The sequence below is a fragment of the Canis aureus genome, chromosome 2 (assembly GCF_053574225.1).
Source record: "Canis aureus isolate CA01 chromosome 2, VMU_Caureus_v.1.0, whole genome shotgun sequence".
NCBI lineage: Eukaryota > Metazoa > Chordata > Mammalia > Carnivora > Canidae > Canis > Canis aureus.
Window position 1 is genome coordinate 73,092,185 of NC_135612.1, and position 9,717 is coordinate 73,101,901.

The 9,717-nt window shown below is 39.0% G+C and overlaps 1 long non-coding RNA gene across 2 annotated transcripts; it reads right to left on the bottom strand.

The window, feature by feature from the left end:
* Positions 1-1,766: 1,766 nt before the first annotated feature.
* Positions 1,767-5,898, bottom strand: LOC144290982 (uncharacterized). 2 transcript variants are annotated; one of them, XR_013358448.1, is made up of 3 exons: positions 5,796-5,898; positions 2,450-2,554; positions 1,767-2,123 (listed from the first exon to the last, which is right to left on the bottom strand). It is a non-coding gene; the product is annotated as an uncharacterized LOC144290982 (long non-coding RNA). The 2 variants fall into 2 exon arrangements; XR_013358446.1 differs by having other exon boundaries at positions 1,767-2,554.
* Between the last annotated feature and the right edge of the window lie 3,819 nt (positions 5,899-9,717).

A 9,717-nucleotide genomic window follows, 5' to 3' on the forward strand; every position in this document is an offset into this window, starting at 1 on the left:
ATCCCGGCACCTGTTCTGAATGGCCTGTTTCTGGGACTGTCCATTCTGAGTATTTGCTATTAACATCAGGCTGGTCATTAAACATTTTGATTGCCAGAGGCAAAAGATGGAATAGGGGAAGCTACTTATTGCAGTGACTGGCATCTAAAGATGGCTAGAAGGAAGCTTAGAAAATGAGAGATCTCTGCACAGTGGTGCTGACATAGGCCATCATCCGTATAACTCAAGGCATATGGAGTAGGACTGGGCCCTAGATGGCATCATAAAAAAATCCTAAGCCCGCATGACTGTTTGCTGACCATTGCAATTTTATGAGGTCAAAACTCCCTTGTGGTTCGCTATAAAAACTCTTTATTGTGTCTTCTTGCAGAAAAACAGCTTACTGTCATCTGCCCCAGGTGAGCAAGTTTCAGATAATAAGCTTCAGAGGGGTCTCTGGAAATAAGATAAGGAGAGATTTCCTGAGTAACTGCCACAGTTATGAAAAACTGTTGCTTTGAGTCTAAGCTTGCATCGGAGGAAGAATTCACAATAGATTTAACTACATAAAAATGTAAATTATTTTGTTTAAAAAATCATAAAAAGACTAACCACAGACTAAAAATATATGTCACAACACATGGCAAAGAATTTAATGTCTTTAATATATATATAACTTACACCTGTTAGTGACATTTGAAGGAGTAGTAGTCTAGGAATATGGAAAAAACATTGTCTTTTGGGCCTTAATTGTTAAAAATGGCCAAAGAAAATAAAAATAAAAATGGCCAAAGAACATGAATAGATGAAACACAGAGGAGTAAATTAAACGACTGAAAACCTTTTGGAAAAACTATTCCCCATCTTTGCTAATTAAGTAAATTTCCATTTAAAGAACACTTTGTCAGTAATTTATTCATATTCATTGTATATTTGAAAGTTGTAAGACAATAGGTCTTCAAAGTTCTCATCACAAGAAAAAAAATTTAACTGTGTGAGGTGAGGGATGTTAACTAGACTTATTGTGGGGAGCATTTTATTTTATTTTTTGTGGGGAGCATTTTAATTATGCAAATATCAAATCAGTATGTTGTATACCTGAAACTAATGTAATATTATATGTCAATTATATCTCAATTGAAGATCATTTACTCATTCATGCAACAATAAATACTGAGCATGTACTACATGCAAGACCCTATTCAGACCTTGGAGCTTCAGCAATGAACAAAACAAACCCAAATCCTGCCGTCTTGGAGATTCCAGGCTAGTGTGGGAGATAGACCAAAATAAATAAATAAATAAATAAAATATATAGTATGTTAGATGGTTGTAAGTGCTAGAAAAGAGAACAAAACCAGGGAGTGGAGGGCCTTAAGGATGGGGAACAGGGAGTACTTTTTTAGATACGGTGGCCAGGAATGAATAAGTAACCGAAAGAAATGAGGGAGTGAGCCATGCAGGTATCTGGGGAAAGGACTTGTCCACAGAGATGGCAGAAAGTGCAAAGACCCTGAGGCAAAAATGTGACTGCTTGTGTGTAAGGAACAGCAATAAAGTTAAGTGGCTGGAAGAGAATGAGCAAGAGAGACAGTAATAAGAGTAAGATTAAAGAAAGGAGGTGACACTCGGGTGGTGTAGGGCAACTGCGGGGCACAATAAGAACTTCAGCTTTACCTTGGAATAAAATAGGAAGCCAGGCAAGAGTTGGGGAGAGGATGGTGCAATCTGATATGTCAGTTTGCTAGAGTAGAGCTGCTGTAAGAAAATACCAGAGACTGAATGGCTTACATGACAGAAATTTATTTTCTCACAGTTCTGGGAGGTTAGAGGTCCAAGATCAAGGTGTGTGTGGGCTTGGGTTTTTCCTGAGGGCTCTCTCTTTGGTTTGCAGATGGCTGTCTTCTTGTTGTGTCTTCCCATAATCTTTCCTCTGTGTAGGCACATCCCTAGTGTCTCTCTGAATGTTCAAGTTTCCTCTTCTTTTTTTTTTTCAAGATTTTATTTTTGTTTATTTATTTGAGAGAGAGAGAGAGGGAGAGTATGAGCAGGGGGTGGGCAGAGGGAGAAGCAGGCTCCCCGGTAAGCAGGGAGTCCGATGTGATGTGATGTGGGGCTCTGTCCCAGGACTCCGGGATCATGACCTGAGCGGAAGACAGATGCTTAACTGACTGAGCCACCCAGACATTCCACAAGTTTCTTCTTCTTATAAGGACACCAATCAGATTGGGTTCTGGATCACCCCAATCCTCATTTCAACTTAATCACCACTGTAAATGTTCTATCTCTAAATATAGTTATATTCTGAGGTGCTGGGGGTTAGGACATATGAATTTGGGGGTAGGGGGTACACAATTCGGCCCATAAGAACTAATTTACATTTTAACAACATCATTCTCACTGCTGGTTAAGAATAGATTCTAAGAGCAGAATCCAAGAGAACACTTAAGAAGTTGTCACAACAACCTACATGAGACATAATAGTAGTAAGAGTAGTGGGGGTGGTGCAAAGGGATTGGATTTGGATCATCTTGAAGGTAGATGGAGCTGACTGGATTGATTGATGGATTGGAACCTGGATGAGAGAAGAAAGACAGGAATCAAGGATAACTCCAAGGTTTCTAGCTTGAACACCCAGGAAAATGGAGTTCCTGGTTATTGATGGGAGAAGAAGGTATAGGTGTGAGTAGAGGGGGCAGAGGTAATATCAGAATCTCCGATATTTAGACATGTTAAGCTTGAAATACCCATTTAGACATCCAAGTAGAGAGGTGGTGAAGGTAGTTGGATCTATGAGTCTAAAGTTCAAGGGAAAGATCAAGGTGCATATAAACATTTTTAGAGTTAATAATTTTTAAAGCCTCGAGTTTTACATGAGATCACCAAGAAAGTAAGTGTAGACAGACAACAGTAAATTTATCATTGTCAGTGGGGATGCAATGACATGGGCATTCAAACACACTGTTTGGTGGCCATACACATCGACACAACAGTACAAAGAAGCACCTTGGCAGTATGTATCCGGGGTCTTAAAAATAGTTTTGGTTGGCGTTCTTCCTTCTTCTGACCACTCAGCATCTGAACCCCCTTCCTGATAACATAGAATCTGCTTCCTACCACAGAAGTCAAACTTGATAATTACTTCCTTTCCTAGTCTCCCCTGTGGCATGTGAAGGAGGCTTCACCTATCAGCTATACTGGCCCAGACCTGGAACCAGTGCCACCAATGTATAAAAGTGAGGACTTTACGGAACACCTGGTGGCAAACATGGCAGCAACAGAAGTCAGTTCTGGGGCCTGTGTCCACTGTCCAAGCTTTATGACATCTGTGCTACAAACTACAGAGGCTGACCCCTGCAGTAATGGCCATGATGAACTTGTATTTTCAGCCCTGTAGTACAATTGGAGGCATTGTTCCCAGCTGGGAACTCTGAGCCTGGTTCTCTTGTCCCAGAGATTCTGTGTATGGAGTCCTTGAGCTTTCAAAAAACTAAAATTACTTAAGGGGGTTGGTGGGGAGGGTGGAGGCAAAATGTGTGGAAGGTATCAAGAGATATAAACTTCCAGTTATAAAATAATTGAGTCATGGGGACGTAATGTACAGCATGGGGATTAGAGTCAATAATATTGTATTAACTTTGTGTGGTGACAGATGGTAACAAAACTTATCGTGGTGATCAATTTTCAATGTATGCAAATGTCAAATCATTATGCTGTATACATGAAACTAATAGAATATTGTAGGTCAATTCATACCTCCATTTAGAAAGTAAAATTATTTTTTTAAAACGTAAAACTTATCTTATTAATTAATTTTGCATAAATGAATCAGAGTTGGGGTTTTTGGCTACAACTAAGAACTCTGATATAAGAGGTCTTTTTTTTTTTTTAATCAGGTATTTTGTGTGGTCATTCTACCCCAAGAATCTATAATAAAGCTGTAGGAAATTCCGACTACCATTATACTTATTACCTTCTAACATACCAGGTATGTGACTTTCCCCACAAGAATGGAACCACAATTTTGTCCACTGCTACATCCACAAATAGGAGGCAGATTCTAAAATGTCCCCCATTGACCACACACTCTGATGTTCTGCCCTTGGTAATCCCATCCCTTGAGTGTGGACTCGATCTATTGACTTGCTTCTAACAAGCAGAATATAGCAGAAGTGTCACTGTGACTTCTATCTTGGATATTTCTCTTTCTGTCTCTTGGACCACTTGCTCTGAGAGAAGCCAGCTGCCATACTGTGACGCCTCCTGGTGAAGAGATCCAAGTAGCCAGGAAGTGAAGGAGGCCTCCAGCCAACTAGGAACCAAGGCTCTCAGTCCAATTATGAGGAATAGAGGCTCATATGAGTGAGCTCAGATGTAGATACTTTTCTGAGTCTTCAGATGAAACTATGGTCTATTGAGAGTACATCCTTATAAAAAAAATAATAATAAATAAAATAAATTAAAAAAAAAGGAGAGTACATCCTCATGAAAGAACTTAAATCAGAGGTATTTAAGTGTGCCATGCCCAAATTCCTAGCTCACAGAAATTGTGAAATAATGCTTTTTGATTTAAGCTGCTATGTTTTGGAATCATTTATCATTCAGCAATAGATGACTAACACATCTCAGCACTAAAAATAGTGCTCTGTAAATACTGGTTGAATAAATGAATGAATAACAACTACACAGCTATATGCAGAGGAAAAAGAAAGAAAATACCCCAAATCATTGATAGTGATTGCCTCTGGATAAACTTGTAGGCTCATGGGTGATCATTTTTAATTATTTACCACTCTCATACTTTGTCCCACCTGTTTATTATGAAATACAACACAAAGATATAAAATTGCATAAACGTACAGCTTGATGGAATATTACAAAATCAGTACCTACGTAACCAGGTGAAAGAACAGAACTTTGTCTACACCCCACAATTATGAGATTATTTTTAAAAACATTACTTTCTTATACACAACGAATGAATCACTAAATTTTACCCCCAAAACTATTAATATACTGTATGTTAACTAAATTGAATTTACATAAATAATTTTTAAAGTAAATAAAAACATTATTTTCTGTATTATCCCCTCACCATCCATGTATTACCTTTTCTAGCATTCTTTTTTAAATTTTTTTATTGTGATAAAATACACATAGCATACAAGTTACCATTTTAACCATTTTTAAGTGTACAGTTCTGTAGCATTAAATACATTCACATTGTTGTGCAATCATCGTCACTCATCTTTAGAACCTTGTTCATCTTTCCAAATTGAAACTCTGAATCCATTAAACACCGCATCTCCTCTCCCCTATCCCCTGACAACTGCCATTCTATTTTCTGTCTCTATGAATATGACTACTCTAGGTAGGCCATACAAGTGAAATCACACAGTATCTGTCCTTTTTGTGAATTACTTCTTAAATTAAAAAATATTTTGCATTTACTAAGATAAAATTAAACTCGTAAGAACCAGTTCAACTTGGTTGAAACCCCATGATTCATAATAAACAGTCCAAAAGTGGCTAAACAGCTCACTGGATGTCTCAGCATGACAAGACTTAGCAATTCCTTGGCAAAGATATATTTTTTGGCCTATTTCTGCTATTCCCTAGTTTGCTCAAACCACTTTGGGTGGGAGTGAAGCAGAAGCTGCAGAACAGGGGGCAGATTTAGGGATGCCAAAGCATGACCACGGTAAGCCTGCCACATCACCCCAAATGACCCTTGACCTGGAAATGTCCATAGCAGAACAACTACAATAGGACTATTAATAATTAATTGTACCCGCTGCCATCTATTAAATACTTACTGTGGGCTAGGTCCCATTTTAAGTACTTTATATGTATGAACTCATTCAATCCTTAGAGCAGCTCTATGAGAAGACAGATATCACCATTATCATCATTTTGCAGATGAGGAAATTGAGGCATAGGGGAAGTTGAGTAACTTGCTGAAAAGGAACTCAAAGCCATTTCAACACCAGCAGACAAGTTTACTGGCCTTGCTTTTTACCAGTGGTTCTCAGATGTTGAATGCACATCAAAATCCTAGGAGTGGCTGTTAAAACACTGATTGGTGGGCCCATCCCTGAGTCTCTGATTCAGTAGTTCTTGGACAGAACCCAGAATCTGCTTCTCAAATACACTCCTAAGTACTCTATGCTGCAGGTCTGAGGACCACACATTGACACCTAACAAGGAGGTGAAGGTAGTCACCGTGTCACAAGCATCTACTTTGAATCAGGTGCTTGACAAGAATAGCAATAGTGGGGCACCTGGATGGCTCCGTGGTTGAGCATCTCCCTTTGGCTCAGGTCATGAGTGCAGGGTTCTGGGATCCAGTCCTGCATCAGACTCCTCTCAGGAGACCTGCATCTCCCTCGGCCTATGTCTCTGTATCTCTCATGAATAAATAGATTTAAAAAAAAAAAAAAGAAGAAGAACAGCAATACTAGGAGAGGATGTTACCATTTTACAACTGAGCATTCATGAGTCAAAAAGATGGAGGACCTCCTGGTGTTCATAGGGTTTTGGGAATGCCACAGCCTGAGTTCAAGTCCAGCTTTCTGAATGCCATCACTCCTGTCCTTCACATCCCACTGCCTCACTAACAGAAGTGACTTGGTGCTTTGACAGGGTAATATCTGGGCAGCTTTTCAAAGAAATGTTCAGCAAATATTTGTCTGCTGGTTAATTTAGTAGAGGCAAGAGAAATAGATTTCTGTTAATAGATTCCTACACATCACACACGCATATTTATGTTAAAAAATACAATTAAGGGGATCCCTGGGTGGCTCAGTGGTTTGGCGCCTGCCTTCCGCCCAGGGTGTGATACTGGGGTCCTGGGATTGAGTCCTGCATCGGGCTCCCTGCATGGAGCCTGCTTCTCCCCCTGCCTGTGTCTCTGCCTCTCTGTGTCTCTCATGAATAAATAAATAAAATCTTAAAAAAAGAAATTCTGGAAGCCGGCTTTAAAAAAAAAATACAATTAATTCCCCGTCCTGAATGTCTCCTGACATTTTACCCTCTGTGGCAGTGTCTTTCATTTTATATTGTTTGTGTCACTCATAACTGGATAGTATTTGGTCATTTACAGTCATTAAGGATAATTCAATGGATGTGGTGTTAAAGTCTTGTTCAACATTTAAGTTTACTTCTTTTTTTTCTTTTCTAATTTTTGTATTGGGATATTTCTTTCATCTCTAAAGTTCTTTTTCAACTTATCAAACCAGAAAAAATTCTGAGAAAATCTAGTAAAGGGTTTAAGTTTCAGACTTTCAGCTGGCTCTGGAAGCTAATTTTATATTATCATCAGCTGATCGTTCTCAGAGTTTGTGGGGTCTTCTTCCCTGCTATTGTTCAGGAATTGTGAGCACAACAAAGTACTAAGAAAAGTGGGCACCGACACAGCCCCAGAGAATAAACCTGATGTTCTAAAGCCAGTCATGCAAAGCTGTGGACTAACTGTTGTCAACGACTGGTCTAAGGGTGTACATGTGACCACATTCTCGCCAATGAGACATACAAGGAACACCAATGAGGCCTCTGGGGAAAATTTTGCTCCCTGGTAAAAATTGGGAAAGCTATTCCCCTTCTTATTCTTTCTCATTACAAATCTTTTTTATAGCACTCTGTTTACAGAACTTTTTTTAGAACAGTGTAAGTTACTAATTCTCCTAGAGTTAGACCAAATGGTAGAGCTGGTCTCTGTAGCCTTGACCTGATAGCAGTTGCCCAACATGGAGCAGGAATCGGAATGCTCAGAGTCCACTCCTAGGGACAGAGAACACCTGGATGTCCACCAGCTCTCTCTGTCTGCTAGCTGGTCTCTGGACCTTGGCTCAGCTAATTGATAATCCCAATTATTATATATTCTACAGTTAAATTACATATGAAGGCTCAGATAATCTTATGGCTTAGGTAACTTCCCACAGAACCAGCCACTAAGAATTCAGCACAGCTGGTGCAGAATAAGACAAATCTGTATCTATAGGTTGGTTTTCTAGATTTTAGGGACATCTGTGGGCTGCATCAAGATCCTTAACAACTGTTCAGTTGCTACTACAGTCCTGCACCACAAATTAATTGAATTAATTAGAAATCAAGGACTATGGCATCTATTTTGGCTTGGAATTGATTTCAACCCAGCCCGAGACTCTCAAGGGTAGGGGAAGAACCCTGCTTCAAATTTCTAAGATTTTGAAACAAGGCAATTCACTTGGCTTTGGGTATATATATATGAATCATCTAACCTGGGACTTGCAAGTGAAGTTATTAGTCTGTAAATGATTGAAGTCTCAAGCTTTCAGCCCCAGTCTTCCTGACAGAGACAGGGCAATGGAAACCTTTCCTTTGCTGATAGCCAGGAAGGAGATATTGCAGCCAGAGTTTGTAAAAGTGCTGTTCCCCCCAAACTCAAAAATGAACCAGACTTTCATTGTCCCTGTAAAAATACAGAATTGTTTTGCAATTTATGTTTCTGAATTATGTTTCTTATTTCTTCTTACCTAGTGTTCCTCACCGCCCCCCCTTTTTTAAAATTCAGGCCCCTTTCAAAGCTTTTTCAGAGTTCTTTATACCCCCGCCAGCCAAGATTTAGTCAGTTTTGCTTCCTGTAGTCTGATTAATGAAAACAGTAGCTTTGTGGAAAAATTGCGTTTGAACCAAAGACACTTCATTCTCCTGGGTCTCCTGGAGGGATCTTCCCCAATTCAAGAATGTGTGTCCTAGTCTTGTGCATTATGTCTTAGTCCTTGCACTTTAAACCTGTGATGAATCATTTCTTTCTTTCATTTTTTAAAAAATATTTTATTTATTTATTTGAAAGAGAGCAAGAGCAGGAAAAGGAGCAGAGCGAGGGCTCAATCTCATGACCTAAACCAAACCAAGAGTTGGACGCTCAACTGACGGAGTCTTTCTTTCTTTCTTTCTTTCTTTCTTTCTTTCTTTCTTTCTTTCTTTCTTTCTTTCTTTCTCTTTCTTCTTTCTTTCTTTCTTTCTTTCTTTCTTTCTCTCTCTCTCTCTCTTTCTTTCTTTCTTTCTTTCTTTCTTTCTTTCTAGATTTTATTTATTCATGAGAAACACAGAGACAGAGGCAGAGACATAGGCAGAGGGAGAAGCAGGCTCCCTGCAGGGAGCCCAATGCAGAACTCAATCCCAGGACCCTGGAATCATGACCTGAGCTGAAGGCAGACACTCAACCACTGAACCACCCAGGTGCCCCCTTAATCATTATTTCTAAATGTGATTAAGGTGCATACTGTGTCAAGTAGAAATTGTATCATAGTTAAGTTTATAACGATCTGGATAAGGAAACATGTACAAAAGAAAGAGATCTTTTATTGCATCTCTCACTATCCCCATCCCCATTATTACTTTTTTTATATTTATTTTTATTACTCTCCTGCCAATTGGCATAAATTATTGGCTACAAATCAGGGTTTACTTTATTGCACTTCCCCTTTGATCACTAAAACGTAATTGCTTGTTCTACGAATTTTACTTTCAATATGAAGATTCTATAACTTCAATTAAATTAAAAAATCACTTTATCAATGTCTCCTATATGCTTCTTATAGATTGACTCATGTCCCACAAAAGGATATATTGAAATCCCAACCCTCAAACCTGTGAATGTGACCTTATTTGGAAACAGGATCTTTGCAGATATAATCAAGTTAAGATAAGGTCATACTGGAGTAGGCTGAGCCCTAAATTCAATGACTGATGTCC